The sequence below is a fragment of the Mauremys reevesii genome, linkage group 6 (assembly GCF_016161935.1).
Source record: "Mauremys reevesii isolate NIE-2019 linkage group 6, ASM1616193v1, whole genome shotgun sequence".
Lineage (NCBI taxonomy): Eukaryota > Metazoa > Chordata > Testudines > Geoemydidae > Mauremys > Mauremys reevesii.
The window spans coordinates 18,438,056-18,461,298 of NC_052628.1; the positions used below are offsets into that span (position 1 = coordinate 18,438,056).

At 42.1% G+C, this 23,243-nt stretch overlaps 1 long non-coding RNA gene across 1 annotated transcript in view; it reads right to left on the minus strand.

Annotated features, from left to right (window-relative positions):
- LOC120408351 overlaps nucleotides 1-23,243 on the minus strand; it is a 72,494-nt gene that overhangs the window by 44,486 nt on the left and 4,765 nt on the right. Inside the window, exon 2 of the long non-coding RNA XR_005600635.1 lies at nucleotides 960-1,103. This is a non-coding gene — a long non-coding RNA (uncharacterized LOC120408351). The remainder of the gene's footprint in view (nucleotides 1-959; nucleotides 1,104-23,243) is intronic.

Sequence of the window (23,243 nt, forward strand, 5' to 3'; positions counted from 1 at the left end):
CCAATCTACACAGGAATGAAACAGCCCAGCAGCCAGAGCCCCACAAGGCTGAGTTGGCTACCATGGGCCAGCCACGGGTGTCTAATTGCTGTGTAGACAGGCCAGGGGAACAGGAATTGTATGCCAGGAAATTTGCTTGAACACAAGAAGGAGTTGACATTTAAGGGTCTGCTGGAGAGAACTGGAAGTCATGATCTTTTGGAGGTCAGAGAGGGTGTTAGTGTACAGGGGGCCAGGGAAGCTCAGTGAATGGAAGCACTTTTCTGAATCTTTGGTACCGTTTGGGGGACAGGGCTGGGGTAGTGTTTGTTGTTGTTGTTGTTGTTGAAGTAGTTCAGCTATCATTAATGAAAATATACTGAGTAAATGAGCAAAAGCATCAGAAATAACAGGTGGAGAATTAAATGGGAATTGAGTGCTTAAGTTCCTTTGAATATTCAGCCAATAACAACATGCCGTTCTCTTTACCACCTTCACCTAATCTCTTCCTTATTGACATTTACCCTGCCTATGAACATGAGGAAATGAGTCACACAGCAAGGCACTGAACTCACAAACTGAGCCAAGGTTTGGCAGGGACAATGGGGCAGGTCTCTCTGAATGCACAGCAATGCATACTGTATGATACATGAGAGGAAGGCCAGAGGGTAACCAAAATATTGGAGACCATTCTGAAAGGAAAACGCAGCAACATAGGTGCAGTCATAGAAAAGCTACGATACGGCAGCTGATAAAGTGGTAGGTAAACAAATACATGAGTATTAAAGTTTAGGCTCTAGTAATTAGTGGAGAAGTACAGGATAATAAGCACAGTAGGATGTCCCTCAAGGTACTTTAGACTCCTACTGTGTTTATTATCCAGTATCAGTATGGAAATATATGCCTGACTACATTTATGGTGCCATTTAGAACTTTAAAATAGGCTCTTATACTCAGAAAGAGGTTACTAAATTACTCACCCTCTGAAGTCTTTCTGCAGATTACCATACTGTAGTTTCACCCATGACATGCCTTCTCAAGGATGTGTTTTCACACAGTAGTCCGCTCACAAAGGGTAAACGATCTAAGTGTTTGTGGGATCGGAGATGCAAAACTTCCAGTGACTTTGAAGAAAGATGCAGATGAACATTTTGAAACCTGAAGAAGCTGGTTTCGAAAAAACTTGCACCTTTCCCCCCATTTGCAAAAGCAAAGAATTACATATTTTGCCCTGGTGTAGTAGAACAGACCCATCCATCTGCTCCCATTACTACTTCTAGTTCACACTTTAGATTTGCATCTAAAAATAAGCAAAAAACATTTAGAACGAAAAACAGGGGTAAAAGTTAATACAGCACAAAACTCACTTCAGGATGGTGTTTCCACCCAAACAAAAATGTGATTAACTCTATCACTTAAATTAATTTAACAAAAATATATACTCTTAACAACTAGAGCTAGTAAATTACAGATAGGGGCCCAGATTTTCAAACAAATTACACATACACATACCTACCTATGATTAGGACCAACCATTATGGGCACATTGCTGTGAATATACATGCACAAAAGGGGCTTTATGCAAATATCCAGCTTTGGACATTCACATGTGCATAATTATGAAATCATGCACAAAATCATAACTGCATGTGTAAATTAAGTTTTCAGTTGTAGGCCTAACCTGATTCTCCATCACTGACATTTTTTAAAATAAAGATTGGATGTTTCTCTAAAAGATCTGCTCTAATTATTATTTCGGGGAAGTTCTATGGCCTGTGTTATACAGGAGGTCAAACTAAATAATCACAATGGTCCCTTCTGGCATTGGAATCTATGAATTAATTCAATCAATCAATCAATTAAACCAACCCAAAGAACCCATTTGCCTAAACTGCTTAATAGTATCACCAATATTTTGAAAAAGATACAAATGTCTCTTTTGCAAAGACACACTTTCTATTGCTATTGTTCGTGTACATCAAACAGGATCAGCATTTTCTGCACACACTAGATGGCAGCATGGTATCCTTCCAATATGTGAAGCATTAAATAGATGTCTTCTGTAGAACAGCAATATAGGAAGGGTATCTAAGTAGGTTCTCTTTTTGACACACATCTGTTATTTTCTACTTCCACATTATCTCTCTATATACGGTATGGCAGTGATTTATATCTATTGTAGTGCTTCTTGTGGTCTCCCTGAAGTACTGTGGGTGGTTTAGCTCTAGCTAGGAGATAAAGGTCATCGAGTCCAGCCCCTGCCTTCACTAGCAGGACCAAGGCCAATGCTCAAACCACTGAATGTTTTTAAGGCACTGTTATTAATCTACCTGTGGCTTTATAAAGCATTGAAGTAAATGGAAGTTTTGCCTGAGTGACAACTGCAGGATTTGTCTGTGACATTGTTTCAAACGTTCTTTCCCCCCTTCCATAACTCAATTCAATCAAACCGTGCAAACAGAGGAATTTTAGAGATTTTGCATTGCAGAGAAAGATCCCTTCCTTCCCATCTAAAAAGATCCAGTGAGAAACTATGAAGGGATGTACAGCTATTGTTAAATATGAATCAACCAATCCACTTCACTAGGTCCTCAGATGCCATGGATATGAATATGTTATGAAAACCTACGAAAATAAAATAAAAACCACCTCAAACCTTCAATGAACCAGCATGGGTCTTTTATTTGAGGCTCATAAAAAGTAAATCCCCTCCTCGGCCCATTTTTGCTTGTCTGTGTTTCTTGGTTCAGTTCCAAAGAACCAATCTACTTCAAGAAAGGCTTCCTCATGGGGCTAGATACTCAGCTGGTGTAAATGGACAATCGCTCCTTGGTCTATGGTATTCACAGCCCTGTCAGCAATCTTATAAGACAACTAATTCTTGTGTGATTTCCAGTTTGGCTTTGTAGACCTAATGGGGATAAGCGTTCAGATTTTAGGTGCTTATTAAAACCTTTGCTCCACTGTATGTTTTGAGTTCTTTGTGTGTGTTTCAGCAACATTTACAATGTGCTATCAGGAATATGCAGCCTCTGCCCTAAAGAGCTTACAGCCTAAATTGATCAGACTGCCAAAGGATGGGGAAACTGAAGTATTATTATCCCCATTTTGCAGATGGGGAAACTGGGGTACAGGACAGATCAAGTAATTGGCTCAAGGTCAGAAAAAGTCTACGAGCAGAGGGTTGAATCCAGATCTCCTCGTGCAGGAACCACATGGTTAGAGCACAGTCCTTGTGCTGGTGGGTGGGGTTTCTGTTCCTAGGTCTGTCACTAAGGCTCAGTGGTCAAGGAGTTAGGTACCTTTGAGGATCTAGGCCTAATTCCCGTGTGCAGGAGCGCCACCAGCTTTTTTGGCGCCCTAGACGGCGGAAGGGCCCGCCCCCAACTGAGGCGGCGGAAGGTCCCGTCCACAAAATACCGCCAATGACCGGGGCGGCCGCCGGCCCCCAAATGTTAGTGCCTAGGTCACCTAATGGGTTGCACCGGCCCTGCCCCTGTGTGACCCTGGCAAAATTACTTGGGCCAAAAATAGCCACAGATTTTTGGAGCCCCATCTTTAGGGTCCCTAGCTTTAAAGATCTGATTTACAGAAGCACTGATCATCTACATCTTCAGTCAAAGTCAGTGGGAGCTGCTGGTGCACAGCATCTCTGAAATTCAGGTCCTAGGTATCTGAAAGTGGGCACTTGAAAACTGAAGCACCAGTAATTAGAGGTCACTTATGAAAATGTTAGTTTTAATTTCTCTGTGTGTCTGTACCTCTCTCATGGGGGGGGTGCTCTTGTGCAGTTCAATTCATTGTTATTGGTAAAGCACTTAGAGATTTTCAGGTGGACTGTGCTATAGAATTTACAAGCATTATTGTAAGCTACAGAATGACAGCAGCGGTGCTTACAAAACTACTCAGCGGTGATGCTGAATCTGCACCATCTACCCCTTGCCTTTGGTTTTCCACATGGCTCTTTTGATCTCAACCGCAGGCTCTAGCAACAGGCTCCTAATTGGTCACAGGTCATAAATCAGGATGATGATAATGTGTTCTCTAAGCAAAAGTAGCATCATTTCGTGAGTGCAGGCAAGGGAGCAGGGTGTGTTTAATGTTTCCAAGGACAACAACAACAACAAATAAAAATCAAAAGATTTCAAGTACACTGAAGTAAACCCATCTCTTAATTACTTTCTTCTTATACTGGATTATGGCAAAAACTGTGAGGATCAATCAAGCCCTTAGTCCCTTTTATGTGTTTGGGAGTAAAATAGTGGATAGTTTCAGTGCCTGTGAAAGAACAGAATATAGATATTTTAACGGAGCTGAATAAGCAGACAACTTTATTTTCCCTACTCCTCTCTTAATTTTGTTTGTGTCAGTCTGTTTGCTGTGGGAAGTCTGCCTGAATCCCAAATTATTTCAGTTAGTTAATCTGCTCAGTGCCAGTTTATTCTGCAAACAGTCTCTGTAAATCCCAAATAATTGCAGTTAATCTGGTCAGTGCCAGTCTATTCTGTGGGCAGCCCCTGTAAATCCAGAGATCCATCAGTTAAATTAGGTCAGTGCATTTTAATAGGACTAGAGGTCATTCCCTCCTTTATTTCACCGTATTTCTTTGACTGCCCTCCCCCAACACACACAAGTGATTTGGACATCTTGCTTAAACAACACTGATTACATTTAAAGGAGTGCAAGAATTTATAATCCATGGTGTATTCACACCTATGGTGAAATCGGGGCTCTTCCCCAGTCAGAGTTTTAAAAGGCAACATGCTTGGCTCTGGAAATGGATCCGTGAAGCACTAAGAGAGGGCAGGTCCCGGCCTCTGAAATGGTGCAGTGTTTTCTCCCTTGCTTCTGAGTTGTAGGATTCCAACAAGCTTCTGCACTATCACTTCAAACCCGATGACATGGGAGATCCCACATCTATTATTGAAATTATTTATTATTTTGCATTACAGTAGCATCAGGTAGTAGAGGACCGCCACTGAGGTCAGGACCCCTTTGTACCAACACATAGTAAGAGACAGGCCCTGGGCTAAAGAACTTACAGTCTAAGACTGATGCAGGGTAGCAGAGGAAAACCAGAGCGAAAATGCTCAAGGTCACACAGCATGTTAGTAGAAGAACTCAGGTCTCTTGATTACAAGTCCAACCTGCGCTCAAGCCACTGGCCCATGCTGCCTCTCCCACATAATCAAGCTCGTTTTTATTCTGCAGCTGCAGCTTTTCATCCACCGCAGCCCTCTGTTTTCCCCCCTTTCCCGTAGCTGCACATTGGGCCCTTTCACTTAACTTGCCTTTACCAGAATTCCAGCCATCTGAGTGAGGTGGGGGCTCCCCTCTCTGGTAGTTTGTTCCAAACTCTCTCCCCTTGCCTTTGGCCAGAGAGCCTTCCTACAGCATCTGGGGAGGCAGGAATTCACCCAGAAATCACTCCAGCACGACTATCAGTAACAAACAATCACCTTTATCAGCAAATGAACAGTCCCTAGCATCAGTCCTCAGCCACTGATCAAGGCATCTCCTTCCCTTTGGGCTCTGGCTGATCCTCAGATACCTCCTGGAGCAGGCTCGCAGCCCAGAGTTCAGGCTGTTGGCCTGCTGTATCTCTCCTACAGCAGCCGCCGCCGCCATGTGTGCGCTCTGTCTGCCCACCCACCCAATACCAAATTCAGATGTGGTACCTAAGGTGGTGTATGGTTGATATAAGCACAGTTAAGTGTAAGTAGGCCCTGGGGGAGTCTAAAATGATTTAAAACAGGCATTTCAACATGTATGCAGGCTGTAACAGTTAAAATGGAATAGGGGCCACTTTAATTTACACTTTCTTTTGACTTTTCAGCATATACATTACACTAACCATGGGCCTGTCTACACTAAGGATTTTTGCACCAATGTAGCTACACCAGCACACACTTTGCAGTGTAGAGAGACTGGTATAAACTGGACTTTGCACCAGTGTGACCATCACCTACCTAGTTTGAAACTATGTATATTACACTGACGTAAGCCCCAATTTATACTGGTGCAAGTTATCTTCATTGACATTTGTGCAGGCGTAGCTACCTGGGTACAGGCATCCCAAATGAACACAAGCTGTTAGACTCCATTCAGCATAGGAAGAATGGATGCAAGTAGATGAGTGTAAGAGGGGGTTTACATTAGACCACCTGGAGATCCCACGTGAGTCTGGACCAAGGTCTGAAGCACAGAGAGTAGAGTGTGTAACTGAGGACACGGTAAGTCAAGTAAAACTAATGAAACACCTTGGTGTTTCAGCATCTCTAGCTATCTCATTTTAGGAAGAAAAGAGTATTTATGCCAGATGTGTCTAGACATTCCTGTAACTTATCCAGGTTTCTGATTTGGATGCAAAAGTCTCTCAGAGTGCCCAGGGTCAGACCTTTTGCAAGTGGCCTCGTCTATTCCTTTTCATGCTGCTAATACACAATGAAGGGCAGCAGGTTGTTAGAAATGGGATTAGACAAATCACACACTGACACAAGCTTCAGCAATGCAAGATAGGAGTGTTAGAAGAGAAGGAAGCACGTGCAGCTTGGATACTTAAAGGATTTATGAAGCTATTCTCAGTTGCCTATCAGATTAGGGCCTGGAAATGCACCTAAGAGCTCAGAGCCTTCAAAACTGTATGATGTACATTAGTCCAGCACTTTTTACAAACTGGCCTTTTTTGACCTGGTACTAGGGATTTGCTTACTGCCTGCAAAATTCAAGCTCAAAACCTTAATCAGGCCAGGGCTGCTATTGCAAATGCAGGCATTATCTAGTGCTTTAGAACTGCTCAGAAATGAAGGAACTTTAAAGAACTAAACTAAGTAATGACACTTGCAAAACAACTTGGCAATTGGCATTAATTCGAACTCAGAAAGAACATGACCATGATGAGCCCTTTAGACTTGGCTGTATGTTCTGTTGACTTGTAGGGGAACCAGCTGGACAATGGAGATATTACAGAGCTGGAATATCTTCTGGTATATAAATAAGAGGCTAGATTCATCTCTGGAAATAATAATTAGCATAGTGCCCTAGGTTTACATTGTTAGATACATAGAAAAAGGTACTTTCCCAACCTTAAAGAGTTCACAAGCTAAATAAGACACAATAGAACAATACAAGAGATGGGGACAACTGAAGATAAGAATGGGGAGACTTGGAGAACTGGGTTTGCTCTGAAGAAGCAGAGAGAGAAAGTGTGTGCCTGGAAGAATGATACCAGGCTTGTTCCAGGCATATGAGAAGCATGAAACAAGGCAGAAAGCCAAGAGCTGGGTAAAGAAAGAAATGTGAGGAGTAAGGAAAGAATACGGTGCTCTATTGGAGGGGTTGCAGGGGAAGGGGAACATCACGTACACTTGTAGTGTTTGTGTCCAAGAATTAGACAGTTTGGGGAGAAAAATATTAAAGAGTTTCATTTATAACAAAATGCCAGCTGCCCTGATATCCCCTGATGTGTTTAGTCAATGCTCCAGTAAAGGATCTACATTTTAAACAGAACGACAAATTAATTTCTTTTTTGTTGTTAGCAGCAAGACTTTGTATTGCACATTTGAAAAATGCAACTTGTCTTGCTGTGGAATTGTGATATAGTAAAATATAGAGCATCTTTGTAATGGAAAAAAGCTTTTGCACCAAGTACATGTGCAAGAAAGGCACCAAAAAAGGGGATGGGTATTTAAAAATCTGGTCACCCTATTTAGCATACTCAGAGGAAGAGGGCTCTCCAGACAGCAAGCCAGGACCTTTAGTCAGGTTGTTTGAATATTAAACTGATTCTGAATATGTAATAAGTAATGTACGATATGGTATGTTTTGTTGTAACTTTTCCTTAATAAAAAGTTTTGTAATATATATTTATTAGGAGAAGCAACTGAGAAGGAAGGGTATATCAGTTCAATGGAGTTGCATGTGGGTTGAATTTGGCACACCATAAACGAAGATGCTCCTTTACACCAGCTGCCACAGGGACTGCCAGAGCTTTCCAGTGAAAATACATAAAAATACTGCCACATATGCACCCTCCAGTAATGATCAGTCATGATACAAAAGGATAATCTCATCAATCCCTGCACATTATATATATATATATATACACACACACACACACACCCCTCTACACCTACACACACACACACACACACACCCCTACACCTATCCTGATATAACGCGATCCAATAGAACACAAATTTGGATATAATGTGGTAAAGCACTGCTCTGAGGGCGCGGGGGGTGCTGCACACTCCAGTGGATCAAAACAAGTTCAATATAACGTGGTTTCACCCATAAAGTGGTAAGATTTTTTGGCTCCCGAGGACACTGTTATATCAAGGTAGCGGTGTATTATATTATATCCAAGACAAAGCTAACCAAAATATTCATTACTAGACCCAATGCCACAAAAACCTGGGCTGGGACTGGGTTAAAAAACAAATCAAGCTGGGCTTCCTGTGAAATGTTTTACAGGCACATAAACTTCTTGTTGAAGATGAACTCTGCAATTTCCACACAACTCCTTCTCCCCTGCCCACCCTCACCATGGGGCCAATGGAGTTGCAGTCCTTTACAACCCATGGAGGATTTAGCCCGGAATATCAAGGTAGACAGAGATGCAGGCTGCAGGGGATGGAGAAACCATTGTTTTGATTCATTTTTGCCTTTGGCAAAAATCCCAGCAGTCATTCATTAATGTTTATGAAGCACTTTGTGGTGCTCATGTGAAAAGAGTCAGATATTTGGTTATTATTTGGCATAAATGTCATTTCCCATCCCGGTCATCACTGTTTGCTTCTGTTGATGATCATTTTGTAGTGTTTAAGATGGTATTGTTTCATTTTATTAACAACTCTCTGAGACTAAGCAATCCGGCACCATTCACCTCAGAAAGTGAAGCAACCAAACAAATCAATGCTGATGGGCTGTATGACAGATTTACTAAACTGATGCACTGACCTTCTGTTTCCTGCATCCTGAAGTAGTACAGAAGTTAGTCCCTGAAAATGTCCTGTACCTGCCCTGTCCACTTGCTGACCTGTTATATCCTTTCATCCATCCATTGGAAGATTAATTACTCCTGGTGCAACTTTTTGCTACTGTACAAGGTGAGGGCGTTCGTTTCCTTAATCACACTCTTGAACTTAAATAGGGAGGCAGCAGTAGCCACATTGTAATCTCTGTTTTACTTTCTCCCATTTAACCATGATCAACAGCTTTCTTCAAAGGACAGGTAGGCACTGAGCTCCTGCATTTTATATCTGCTACTACTGAACGAGCCTAAAATGAGGACCTGGTAAGTGTATTTAGGCTTGTTGTAACATGACTTGATGAAAAATGAGGTGTGGTCTCAGTACTGAGCTTTAAACCTGGCTTTGACATCAGTTCCTTCCATGAGCTTGGGAAGGTCACTTAGGGTTACATTTTCATCCCCTGCACAAAGGCAGTCAATAGATTTTATGGTGGGGATGGGGGAAGGCACCTACACAGGATTGGTACCTCTTTCCAATCTGGTGCTCAGCCACGGAGCTGATGCAGAGCTATTTCTGCACTGGGGTTTTCCACTGCTGATCTGTGTATTTTGAGGACCTACAGATCATAGGCTCACTTCTCCGGGCCTGCCCTCCAAGCACTCCCTCCAGACTGCTTTGAATCCACCATACTTCATTGGCACAGAGAGCAAACAGCTTCTTAATGGCATTTGCCCTTTCACCAATCTACTTCTGACCTTTCCGGGCTTTGTAGGTCCATGCTGCGGGGGCAGGAGTTTTCCCTAAACCTCTGTGCTTCAGACTCATTTGTACTATAAGGATAATAATACTTACATTACAGGTGGGGATTAGTTCATTACTGTTAGCAAGACATTTTGAAGAGGAAAAGCACCACATAGTAGTACTGTAGGTTCTACCAGCAAGGATACTTTTGCTCAGTCTCATATGTTTCATACATAAGTTGTACCAGCAGAGAAGCTGATCCTATTTGTTATAACTCAATTGAAGTCAACGGAAAAAGGGTCAATTTAAATCAGCTTACTCCTTTTTCTCTTTCAGAAAGTGTTATTGCAGGGTAGACCGTTGCTCATGCTGCCATGGTTTAATCTTCACATTATCTATTCTTTTCACAATTTCATTTAATTAATATTTGCTAACCCATAATAAACAACTTTCACAGTGCCTCATAAGGTAAAACCCTGAGAAGTGATACATTACAAGCCAGCTTGGGAGTCCATATTACATTACAAAATGACAAAGAAAGAACGTGTTCATCCAGAAGATAGTGGTGTAACAGAGAGACATTTAAGAGCTAGAAAAATACAATCAAATCACTTATCTCCTGCTACTATATGATTAAAAATCGTGCAGTCAATACAAGTACCAGATAGTAACCAATCAAAACTACAACATTCAGGCAAAAAGGTGAGTTTTCATGTGTTTTCACTGAAGGAATCTGCTGCTTTTCCTGTCTTGTCCTGTTGAATAGAAGATTTTTCTTCTAGGATTATTTTCTTGCATCTTTGTAATCAAAGAAACTCGCCTGAATGCCTTCTAAAGAACTCTTTTGAAGGCTAAAGCAGTCATCTAGGCACCAATTTGGGCAAAACCATCTTTCAAAGAGTCAGACTTCTGCTATCTCTGTTGTACTGAATGAGACACATCTGGAAACATACCAGTTCTCAGCCATGAAGCATACCGATAATGTTGTATGTATTTAAGATAGAGCCTGGCCCAGATCCTGTAAATCAATGCATTATTGAGTTCAGTGGGACTACTCACAGGCTTAAAGATAATCACTGGTTTTAAGTGCTGTGCTGGATTGGGACCAAAGTGTTCCCCTGAATCACTGCAGAGGAGACAAGCTTAACTGATCCCATTTCACTCTTAAATCCATGGAATGCATTATTCACAGGTCATAGGCTTAGGTTCTCCTGGAATACTTCAAAGGGACTTTCTAACCTACAGATCTAGGCACAAAATCATCCATTTTTCACTGTAGTTTCTCTCCCATAGATATCACAGAAGGGGGGTATAGATGTTAGAGAGTATTTCTTTGATTTGTGTCATCTACTGTAGCAGGTGGTCACTAAACAGTTAATAGCTTATGTGTGGGGGGAGTTCAGGCACTGCCTATAATTTACTAGCTGCAGCTGCCTCCCCTAGTCCAGGAGACCTTGATTTCAAAAGAGATTTGCCTGGGCTTCCATTTTCCAAGGGGTGGGTTTTTGTGTGTGTGTTTTACTTTCAGGTTGGAGGGATGGGGTATGAGGCAATGATAGTTCAAAATATCCCAAAGTGGAAATAAAACAAAGCCACTCCAGTCACAATCTGTCTCCCAGCAAGAGGGCCCAGTGAAAGAGGAGAAGAAAAAAAAAACCACTGGTAAAAATAGATTAGCAAATTACCAGGCCAAGCTTAGCAGAGATCCAAACACCTGCAGCAAGCAAATGGCAAACAACTATGCCTGTGAATGTATGTAAAGTCAATTCAATTTTTCTCCTTCTTTAAGGCATAGTAGCAGCAAAAGGTATCGAGGCTGATTTTCCACCGCCTTGCACGTTGCATGGTCACTCCCAGCTGTGCAGTGTTTATGCTTTACACTATCTGATTTGGTAGCATTTTGCAGCCACTTTTCACATTGATGTAAGTGACTAAACAACATGCAAGGTTGCGAGAATCAGACCCAGAATTCAGAAGCAGACCCCTCAGATTCCAGATGATGTCCCCCTTGTTCTTCTGTAGTCAACAGCTATAGGTTTAGGATTGTAGTGCACTGCCCTGTAGTCTCTACTTCATGCAACAGCCTGGAAAAGGGGCTCCAGACCCTTCATGGAAGTTGTGTGTATCCTATTGCCCCTGTCTCTGCCCATTCCCATTGTTGGTTTATGCGAGGCAGGCAAGCAGAGTGCCATAAGATTGCTGCCCCATGGCAGCTCCCAGCATGCAGCCTTACCACCTAGGATTAAGTGAGTGAGGAGCACTGTGCAGGCCTTCTGCTACCCATTTAACCCTAGCCAGGCCACTTTCTCCCTCATTCCTGTGCCTCTCCCACTGCCCTTTTTTATGAGAAACAAAAATGAAGCGGACACAACCATGCTTGTGGCTATATACAATTCTCAAAAGACAACATGGAGTTTTGCATAATTGCCACATGGAAACTAACAATTCATCTTGCTGAATTGATTTAAGTTGGGTGGCAAGGAGAACTGTAACCCACCAATGTACAGTAATCAGTGTCAAGTGCTATACTCTCCCGATACGTTGGCCATGGGCTGAGCACCTCATGTTGTCCTCCCATTGTCCCATTCGGTTGTTTATGACCAGGAATTCCATCCCTCTGTCCCGATCATCTGCCGACTACCTGGTGCTGTCCTAGTCCCTTCTCCCACCCGTACCACGGATACTAGGTCCTTGACAGGAGTTGGGATGGCTGGGCTAGGGGGTTATGTTATAGGTACTCAGTTAAAATGCCTCTGGATTCCAGCTGCTGAGCAGTCTCTCCAAAGCCAGGCTCATGGCACGTAGGGCACATTGCAGCCCTAGGAAAGCATGTGTGCGCCTTTTGTATTGCGCATACACACATGGACAGTTTGCAGTGGCTTGATCAGAGAATTAATCTGGGAACAGCTTTCCCAACGTGCCCCACTCCTGTAGTGTTGGATATTGTGATTTAACTGGAACCACAAACAGCCTGTTTTCCGGTTCTCTGGAACTGGCACTGTCTCTCCCCATAAGCTGTTTCACCACTGGCTCAGTCCCACTGACAGACAGTAGTTCAATGCAGGAGACAAACCAGCAGTTCTTGGCACAATCATCCCACCTCTATCTCTTCCTCAGCCTTCAATTACGTCAGTACAGCATATGCTGGTGCTTGGACCAACACCTCCCACTCCAGGATATGTGAGGGCTAATGATGCTTTCCCCTCAAACCAACAGCAATAGTGATTCAACATTTTATTATCTACTCAGAATCTTCAAAGGGTTACAACAATAGTTAAGCCCCTTTCAGCTGTTTGCTACCAAAGCTTTTCAGAGTTGCTGCCATGGAGACAAAGCAGAGGTACCATCTCTGTTTGCTAGCATATGTTATTACAAGCATACGCACACTGTAAGCTCATGGAGGGTAGAGACAGGCTAGAAGCCACACCGTCCTCTCAATGCTGATTTGCCCATCCATGCAGGCTTTGTCTGCACTGCCAATTGAATGACAAAACTTTTGTTGTTCACAGGTGCTTAAAAAAGCCCCCCCACACACACCAAGACAAAAGTGTTGCCACAGCAAGTGGCAGTGTAAACGGCTCCTTGTCAGCAAGAGCGCTCTCCTGTCAGTGTGAACCCCCCTCATAGTGGGTGGAAGTATTTTGTAAGCAAAAGTGCTGACAAACAGGGCCCTATGCTGCCCACCACTTCCGTAAGTAAAGGGGAGCCAGATACCATGGAGAATTCATGAGTCTTGCTCAAGGCTAAATTAGGGTCAGGTTGTAACTTGCCCTATTCCTTCCCTGTGCTGCTTACCCGTAACTCTGGGTCAAACACAGGCAGAAGAGTAGCATCTACTAGGTTCACTCCCATGCAGGTGGGCAGAGTTAAGGCAAGGGAAAAGTAATCTATTCCAGATAGACGGTTGGCACAGATGACTTCAGAGGTGAGCCAAGGACAAAAATGCCTCACAGTCTGGTCCCTGGTCTGCACTTGTAACAGTGCAAATATTGCTGTTCCTTATTTGGAGCTTGTGGCAAAGCCACAGTTCAACTGTTAAATTTATTTTTTAAAATCTCTCAGGCTTCAGCAAGGCCTCCCGCTCCATATCTATAAGGAATTATCAAATAAAACAGACTTCACACTAAGTGAAAGGAACATTTTGATGGCCAGATTTAATAATACAAAATAAAGCACTGTGGAAACCCACAAAAGGCTGTGGAAAGCCCCATATAAATCAATTTTCTGTTGTTGTATGGGAGACAGAAAAAAAGGAATTTGAGAAAATGACTCCCTATTATAACAAAATCAGGACCAAGATTTGTTGCAAATGAAAAAAGAACAAGCACATTTTCTTAATATGAAAAAAGTCATCCACTCAAACCTCACACTAATAGAGTTTGTGTATTCATAGATGTGCCCCATATTTAGTTGTCCATTAACATTTTTTCTCTCCCCTCTCAGCTTCATCATCATCATGTTCCCATTACGCACATAATTTATGTATCTGTTTTTCACTCTATTTTTCCCCATATTCTCCTCTCTTGCTCCTCCCAGTCTCTCCTGAACAGGCAATGAACCAAGTAATATTCGAGTTGAGCTTTTATGCCCACAATGTTTCAGTAGATTTACAAATCAGGCAAAAATAAGGTAGTCCAGTCATAACCCTCATGGGAAGTGACTCTGTACCATGCAAAGAAATATTTGTTTTCACTTGCTCTGCATTTTCTTTAAAGGTTACTTTTGCTTTACTTTAAGAGCCTGATCTGAAGCCTATTGAAGGCAATAGGAAGACTTGAGCTTTGGATTAATCCCTAATAGTGAAATACTGGGGCCATTGATTTCAATGGAGCCAGAATACCACACTACATCCTAATATTTACAACATGGTACCTCATCTTCTGTTTTCTTAACACACTTATTTTATTTTACTATCTTTTACTTCACTAGAACTAAAACAAAGGATTTTGCTTTACCTTGAAACTTTGATTAGTTTTCCTACAGCTCTGATCTGTGAATTAGCCATGGAAAAAAGTCTTCCATAGGCAAATCTACCTAATATTTTTCTATGTGTTCCAAGACTTTAAAAAAAGAAAAAAAAAAGGATCGAGAGAAAGAGACCTTGCAAAGTGCTTCATTCCCCCACAATGGAATTTGTGGTTTCTTTAACCAGATCTTTTTATTTCTATATGTTCGACTTGATGGCTAGTACTGTGATACATCTACATGGGAATGTATTAGTCATGTTGCTTTTAATTACATAATATTGTATAATGCTATTCATATCCAAAGAGAGTATTTTTCTCTACTATAAATAAATATAGACTGTTGTGTGTTTCATCTATGAAGCATTTTTTGGAGTACAATTAGTGGAAAGATATTCATTCATATGCTGCATGTTTGCCCATGAGAAATTTAATTTAGTGCTAGGGATGTCAAAGATGGATGTAGAAATGTTTGGTAAATTGCTTTAAAAAAAAAAAGGATACTCAGATTTTCCAATTAAAATTTCTTGGTAGAAAGGGTATGTGAGTGATTAACCCTTGGTAAAGTACCATTAACCAACAACCAAGAGATGTGCATTTATCCAAAGAGTGATTGTTATTAACTTAACTAGTGGCTACTAAGACTGTTCATTAGGAATTGTCATGAACATAATATCTAAAAATATCCCTGAAAAAGATGCTAAGTACACACAGTACAGTAACTGTGAACAACATGCATTTTAGCAAATAACAGGATCCCAAAAAGTGCTTACATCATTCTCTCTGCCGGACAAAGGCCCTTTGTGTAAACAAATTATAAAAATATGTCTATGTACTGCTGAACTCAGCAGCCCCATCAGCACAGTGCCAGCTGACTCTAAGAACTCTAGAAACTTCTGCCTCATCTTTAATGTGGTATAGTACAGAGCAAAGTAGTAACTGCACCACCGTCTGTACTGTAGTAGGTAAACTCCACAAACCAAAAATCAAGGACATTGTGAAAGTGCTATGAATCAAGAAGACAGGGATACAGATGGTACTTAAAAATGGAAATCTAGCAGATCTAGTGCACATTTTGGTTTTGCAGACAGGCATAAAATGAGTGTCATCACAGTAAGTTGTGTCCCTAAAATTCAGGATTTAACCATTCACTCGCTACACAATAGACTTCAAGTACGTAGAATTGGAACAGAACCATTGGTTAAATTAGATAAACAAACAGTTAAAATATGGCTGAGAAGTTACATAGTGCTGGTGTAGTACCACTCCACTGAAGCCAATGAATTTGGCTTTTTATATATTTGGTTTAGAGACTGAGGATCATAAATTACAACTTCAATTTATCAAGATTATGGACAACTGCCCACAAACTGAAATTAGTTGGTGTCTAAATTCTTATGAAAACCAACTTGAAATTCTATGGAGATCTTTCTACTACGTGTGTCTGCATAGTCTTAAATACAAAGGGAATAATTAAGTAAATAAGTAAAAAGAAAAATTTTCTGCTTTTATTCATAACACAAGAAACTTTCCCACTGGAAGGATTTGCAAACCTCCAGAGAATTCTGCTGCTCAAGATGGATACTCACTCCAAAGTCTTCCACACTAACCAAACCTGTGATATGGGCCTGCAAATCTGGAGTGCCTTGGGTAGCTGTCCAGTGACCTACAAGCTAACACCACAAACAGTGCTGCCAGAGTCTCGAAGCAATTAGGACCACGCTGCCACTGGAGCAGGTATCACCGACATCAGGGCCTTTGAGGGAGGAAAGAACATAAAGAGGAAATGTTCATGATTTTGAATGGTGACCCCTTTCAGAAAGAAAAGAATCCAATCAGAGGGCAGCTAAACCGTCTAGAAGAATGTCACATGTTCTGAGTAGAGCTGGGCAACATTTTTCAAATCGTTTGTTTACTGAAAAATGCTGTCTGGTCCCCCCAAAATGATACACAAATTTGCTCTGACTAGTTTTTCAGGGGGCCAACCTCTGAAAAGCATGCACATCCCCCCTTTATGACCTTTGGCCCAGCGGTATTTGACTGGGATTTGGGACACTCCGGTTTAATCCCTATTCTGAAGCAGGACTCAAACTCAGCTCTCCCGCCTACCAGCTAAGCATCTGCATCATTCTGGGATGGGTTGCATTCAATCTCTCCTTTGTATAAATATGTAAATATTCATTGGGCCAGAGAGAGACAGAGTGAGAATGATTTTATAATCTGGTGATTAAGGCACTCAGTGGGAAGTAGATGGGGATTCAAATCTCTCATTTGAGTCAGGAAGAGAGGACAAGACAGACAAGATTACATTTGTTACCTGGAGTACTAACAGCCAACCTCTATTCACAGCACCCTCCAACCGAAGGTATCACAAAGCTTTGCAAATACACATGAATTAAGCTCAAACTCCCACTTGATGCAGGCAAATGTTATCACACTATTTCAGAGGCTAAAACTGCTAACTGAAGAGGCTGAGTGGCTTGCCCTGGGTTACAGAGAAATGTATGATACTGTCAGGAATAGAAATCAGGCCTCCTGATGCTCAGTCCTCTGCTTTCTCTCCATGCTCTGTGCTATATATGCTCTAAATGACTCCTTCTAAAGGCAAAAGGGTCAGGCCCTGCAGTGGCAGGCCAAGCCTGAGTGGTGCTGTGACCCCATGCTCCAGGTTGCAATGCCACTCACTCAGACTGGGTCCAGCCATACACCTTCCCCTCAACCCCCTGATGAAGGGTAGCCAGGCCAAACCTGAGTGAGTGGTGCTGCAACCTGGCACTGGCCTCCCTCCCTCGGACCTCTACCATTATCACTGAACCATCAGAAGCCTTGCAAATCTGATGCGTTTCTTCCCCCCACCCCGCATGCAACCACACCCCCAATTAAGAACCTCGGTTCTAAGGAGCAGGAGGGGGACAGCGCATTAAAGTTTTGCTTAGGGCAATCAATTGTCTTTAGCTACTTCCCTTTCAGAGGCTGCTCATGTAAAGAGATCTCGTTTTGATTTACAGTTGTTATCTTTAGCGTCAGGAAGTGTACATCGCTCACTCCTGCCTGAAAACAGCAACTGTCTACAATTTAATTGGCACATAGTCTGATGAAAGGTTCTCGGTGTAACAGAATCCCTGCTCACAGAAGAATTTCTAGTTCAGAGTCTGCGAGGGATGGGGCAGAGAGTGAGGGAGACTGATGTGTTTAAAGCTCATTGAAAGATAGGGCATTAAGAGTACTATCAAATAGCTATATAGCGCTTGATCCATAAGTGTGGCAAAATTAACAGAGTTTAAGTTGAAGGGTGCTGAACAAGGCTGACTTCACGTTCTCCGTTGCATGGCCCTGATCCTGGACCTTCTCTGTACATACCTTCCTCTCTACGCTGGGTATAGAACTGCCCAAGAGCTACTGTAACAGACCAGCTCATAATAGCAACAGATAGACCAAATATATAGACCAGGATTGGTACAGCAGAGGGGCATTCCAGCTCCATTCTCTTTTCTTGAACCATGCTGTCTTTTCCTCACTACTGACAGCAAGGAGGTTGCATTGTGTCAGTTCGAGACAACTACAAGATCAGCCTTGCACTGGGGTGATTTGCGTGGACTGGTTAGACCTGGTTCACATCCACAGCACACCAGCAATCTAGTGCAGAGTAACTATACCAAACCAGAGGATCTGGCCCATGAGATGTTCTAATGTTCACCTCTCTAAAGAGTTTTCATGTCCCTTATTATATAGAGGACATTATAATCTCCTGCTAAACGTGATTCTGCTTTCTCCCAGGATGCACTAATTCAATGTAGTTATTTATAGTGTTGTAAACGAGATGAGGATCAAGCCTTAAGTTAGAGCTCTGAGATTTGCCTAATCACTAGGGATAGAGAACAGAAAGAGAAAGAACAGACTGGGATATTCGTTCCAATTTCAAATCAAATGCAAGACAGTCTTTGGTGAGATTTTGTTAACTTTGGGTCCAATCTTGCCCCTCTTGCTAAACCTAATACTGCCACTGAACTCAATGGGTATTTTGGAAAGATCGTTTGTTTCCTATTAGTTTTAATTGTTGTTGATTCCTCTGCATTTCTGGATTCCAAGGAGGACAAAAAGCAGAAGTGCTGAAATACCATTAAAAACAGCCTTTCACACAGTATTTCTGGCCAGACAGGAAGTAACTAGTACAAGACTCATGAGATTTCCCACCCAACGTAGAGACTGCAGAGGTTCAGAAAAGCTTTAAAGAGGCCATCAGACTTTGGGTTGCTTCTCTGAATCAAACCTCCTAACCTTCACCCATCACTTCTAATTAGAAATGATCCTCAACTGGAATACCAGAGACAAATGCTTTGGGAAGTTCTGATCTGGTTCCAAATCAAACTTCACAGCTGAGGCCCTTCTCTGCTCTTAATCAACCCACCTATTTGGCTGCAAAAGTTCTTCAGCAATTTTTTAAATAGACTTTGAGAAAATTAAACACATTGGATCCGTGGAAGAAAGAAAACTGTGTGTGTATATTTTTTGACAGACTGAATCTTGGGGCTAGCAAAATGTACTCTCTGGTCTGAGAATTAATTAGATTGATATTAATAACGTATGAACTAAGGTCAGCATACCGCTTTGATTATATCATGGTATTTATTTATTTTGTATTCTGAGCCTGATTCTGGTCTCAATTATTCCAGTTGTATATTGGTGCAACACTTCCAATTCAGTGGAATTCCTGTGGCGTTGAACTGGTGTCAGATCAGAATGTGGCCCTCTCCATGTAATAGCTTCATTTGGTCCTAAATTAAAGTATGACTTCTTAATAATATACTTTAAAAAAAACCTCATAGACGGAGGGATGTAACTGGAGGGGATTTTTCAGTCTTTATTAATACAATACAGATCTCTGTGTTGTAAGGCAGGAAAGCTGCCTTAGGGGATTTTCTTACAATGGCTCCAGAGAATTTCACTGCACAGAGAATCAAAGATTTCTAACATTTGCTTGCACAAGGAGCGCTTTGAAACATAGCACACATTTTAACACAGGGTATGAGAGGAATAATAAAACAAAAACACATTTTTAACCAGGCAGCTGAAGAAAAAAATGTGACAATTACACAACAGAAGTCCATAGTGGAGAGCAAGGAGTATGATGGCTGATGCAGAGAAAATAAATGCACTCTAAGATTTTCATATGAACATCTACACATAATAGAGGCAGTGGCACATGGGGACTGAAAGAAAGCTTAAGGAGGCAGCTGAGGGAGGGAATCCTCAGTCCATGAAGGCTGTCATTGTTGCAGGAGGTGTTCCAGGGTAGGGCTGGGCCTGGAACAACATGTGCTGTGGAATGGCTAATGGAGTGACTCTTTTGAAGTCATCATTGGTCATGGCTGCTTGAACGTGTACTGGCAGCCAGTTTGACTGTCCTCCAGCCTTCATAATGAAAGGGAGGGACAGGGATTGTAGAAGACCTGGAGATACATCCCTGAACCTTCTCTCCCCCCCCACTCCACCCCATTTATGAATATTTCAAGATAGTTCATAGCATCCAAGTTTGAACTAACTCTATGAAGAACAATCCTTGTTAGACCTCTTTTCAGTTTGCAGGGGAAACTATCAAATGCTCTTTGTAGATGACCCAGATGCAGTATCCATCAATCTCCAGAAGGCTCAATCACCTCACCTGCTAGAAGAGGGCCTCATCCTCCCTGATTGAACTAACCTCGTTATCTCTAGCCTGCTTCTTGCTTTCACATATACACACACACCTGCCCCTGGAAATTTCCACTACACGCATCCGACGAAGTGGGTATTCACCCATGAAAGCTCATGCTGCAATACGTCTGTTAGTCTATAAGGTGCCACAGGACTCTTTGCTGCTTTTACAGATCCAGACTAACATGGCTACCCCTCTGATACTTGGCACCTTAGGACTGTATTTACTGACAAGACAACCTATTTGTTTCAGATCTTGCTTCTCGTGGTGCAAATTTTTGAGTAAGGGCAATCAAGGTTGATGTCTTCCCTATTTTTCCGTTTCCTGATACCAGACTTTCAGGAGGTTGATTGACTCACCCGGAGTTTAAATGCAGTCTTTGGATGCATAGATCTCACATTTAGCCCATTTTTCTCTGAAAACTGCATGGCATCAGCATGTATCAGATGCTGAAGGGGGGGCGGGGAGGGAAGAGTCAACTCACACTAATATCTGATTGCCTTAAAAGAATACCTGAAGTAAGCTACAGATGTACCCAACACCTTTATTTGTAGGACACTATACAAAAGCACAGCCCGATATTTTCCAGGTACTAAGGATGCATAACTCCCCCCACACCAAGTCTGCAAGAGCTGTTGAACTGGTTTGCTACCACACTGAGGGGCAGCAGTAGAAATATTAGAATACTGAATATCCATGAAGCTTGAAGGTTCATAATTTCTATCAGCAAGCCACATTAGCATTATACACTCATGCAACAACAACAAACAACCCAAGCCTACATATTCTAAAATAAAACAAATTTGATGCTAAAAGGATATATGGAGCCTGTACCTCCAAAATCAATGCAATACTTTAGTAGGAGCAAGGGTTGGCGCTATGATGTGTATCCTCTGGGAAATAGAGGAGTCCCCTTTATGAACATGTTTCAAGAGTTATAAAAAGTTCCTTCTGCATGAAGAATGCTTTACTTAAATCTTCAAGTGCTCAGAATGAAACTCTGCTCTCAACCCTACAGTGCAGATAAGAGATCAACTGTGCAAGCTGGAAGAGAATATTCCCATAAAAGATGCAGATGTGTGTCAGAGACACGCAATTTGCTCATTTACTCAGAAATGGGTGCTCTTTAATATCCCATCACTTAGAAGAGTTTCTTCAGATCACATATGAAGTTATACTAGTACTGGGGCAGCAACTATAGCTCACAACTAATTAGATTATTTATTTAGGAAAGATTGGTCGTGAAAAACGTTACATTGAACTGTGACAGACTGCAGACAACCCTGACTATATCAGGATACACTAGCCCTAAGAGGGAGATCTTTGGGTAAATAACTGTCCTGGTCCTGGTTTCAGTTCAGCATTGGGGCATACTGGGGTTTTAGTCCAAGGAACAGCTAGAAAGCATAGACTAGTTTAGCAATAAATGCTGGGAAAAGTAGCTGGGGCATAGACAGCTTTCATTACTCTTAACAGAAAGACTGGGATGGAGATATGGTTGGTTGCCCCACTTAAGGAGCATAGGAGACAGCCAGATGACTGCACAAGGAAACCTGGACAAGGGAAAATGAAGTTGTCAGGTCATTGACATTGGAGAACCTGTGACTCCAGAGAGAGAGTGTGAGTGGACTGGAAGGACCTCTTAGTCTGCCAGAACTGGAGCTGGAACTGGCCCATCCAAGTACAGAAAACAAGAGGAGTGGTTAGCCTGATTGGAAAGCCAGAAACAGACAGTTCATGAAGTCAATGAAAAACCCTCTGCTCCCTGATGGAACCCTGAACTCTGGAAAGTACCCTCAGAAGAGGTAAAGGAAGTAGAGTGGGATTATGACTCAGCCCAGGTGCCTATTTGTGGTTCAGAGCTAGATGCTTCAGAAGATGTAAGCCGATGTGTGGTAACTAGCCCATATTAGGTCTCATCCTGGTCTCTAATAGAGAACAGTTTAAATCTTGGGGCATAGGGTTTAATATCCATTCCAAAATATCATCATCTTCTTTCTTGCCATTTCCGTTTTTGAAGTTAGTGACTTTTGTAGTCTTCTTCCAAAACTCATGATTGCCATGCAAATTGCTCTCCCTAAGGTCTGCTGATATCCAGTCCATATGCTGAGCCTTTGACCTTCCCTTGGTTGTCTTCCATCCATGATCATTGCAAGGGCTATTCTACCAACATGACTCTTGGGTCTCTGCTGTACGTGTCCATACCCATGTAGCCTATCCTTCCTCAACCAGTTTTCAACTGGGGCAACCTGCATTAGGTCTTTCACAATCTCATTTCATTTCCTATCATAGAGCGTTGAACCATTTGACCATCTCAACATTTTCATTTCCATAGTGGAGAACATAATGATTTCTTTTCTTGTGGCTGGCCAAGGCTCTACTTGGTACAAATGGGTCAAATTAGAGTTTTATACACTCTGTTTTAACTTTGACATTTTTATTACAGAGAATTGGGGTCAGCTCCTGACATTTGCACCAAGCAGCTTTGGTACAATGCTGAGCATGATTCAGGAAGACACCATTGTCAGCAACCATTGATCCTACGTACTTAAATTACTTCACTATAATTTCTCTGCTTGTAATATCCTTTACAGTGATAATACTTTCTATAGGATAATTGACAGCACTATAGTGCATAAAAGCCATATCTTACTCCTGGAGGAATTCTTTGCCACTGCATCCATGCAGAATTCATGTCCTCTGCAGATTTCTTTGCTTCCCTACAGAAAAATGACTTTCTGAGGGGGAAGCAAAGAGAGGCTGCAAGAGCAGTCACATGCCCCTCCCCATCAATGCAGGCACATCATGTCAGGTGCCCAGAGCAGCCGGTGGAGAATCACTGCAGGGGTGCGTGGTGGGGCTGGGGATGTCCCATCTGGTGGCTTAGGA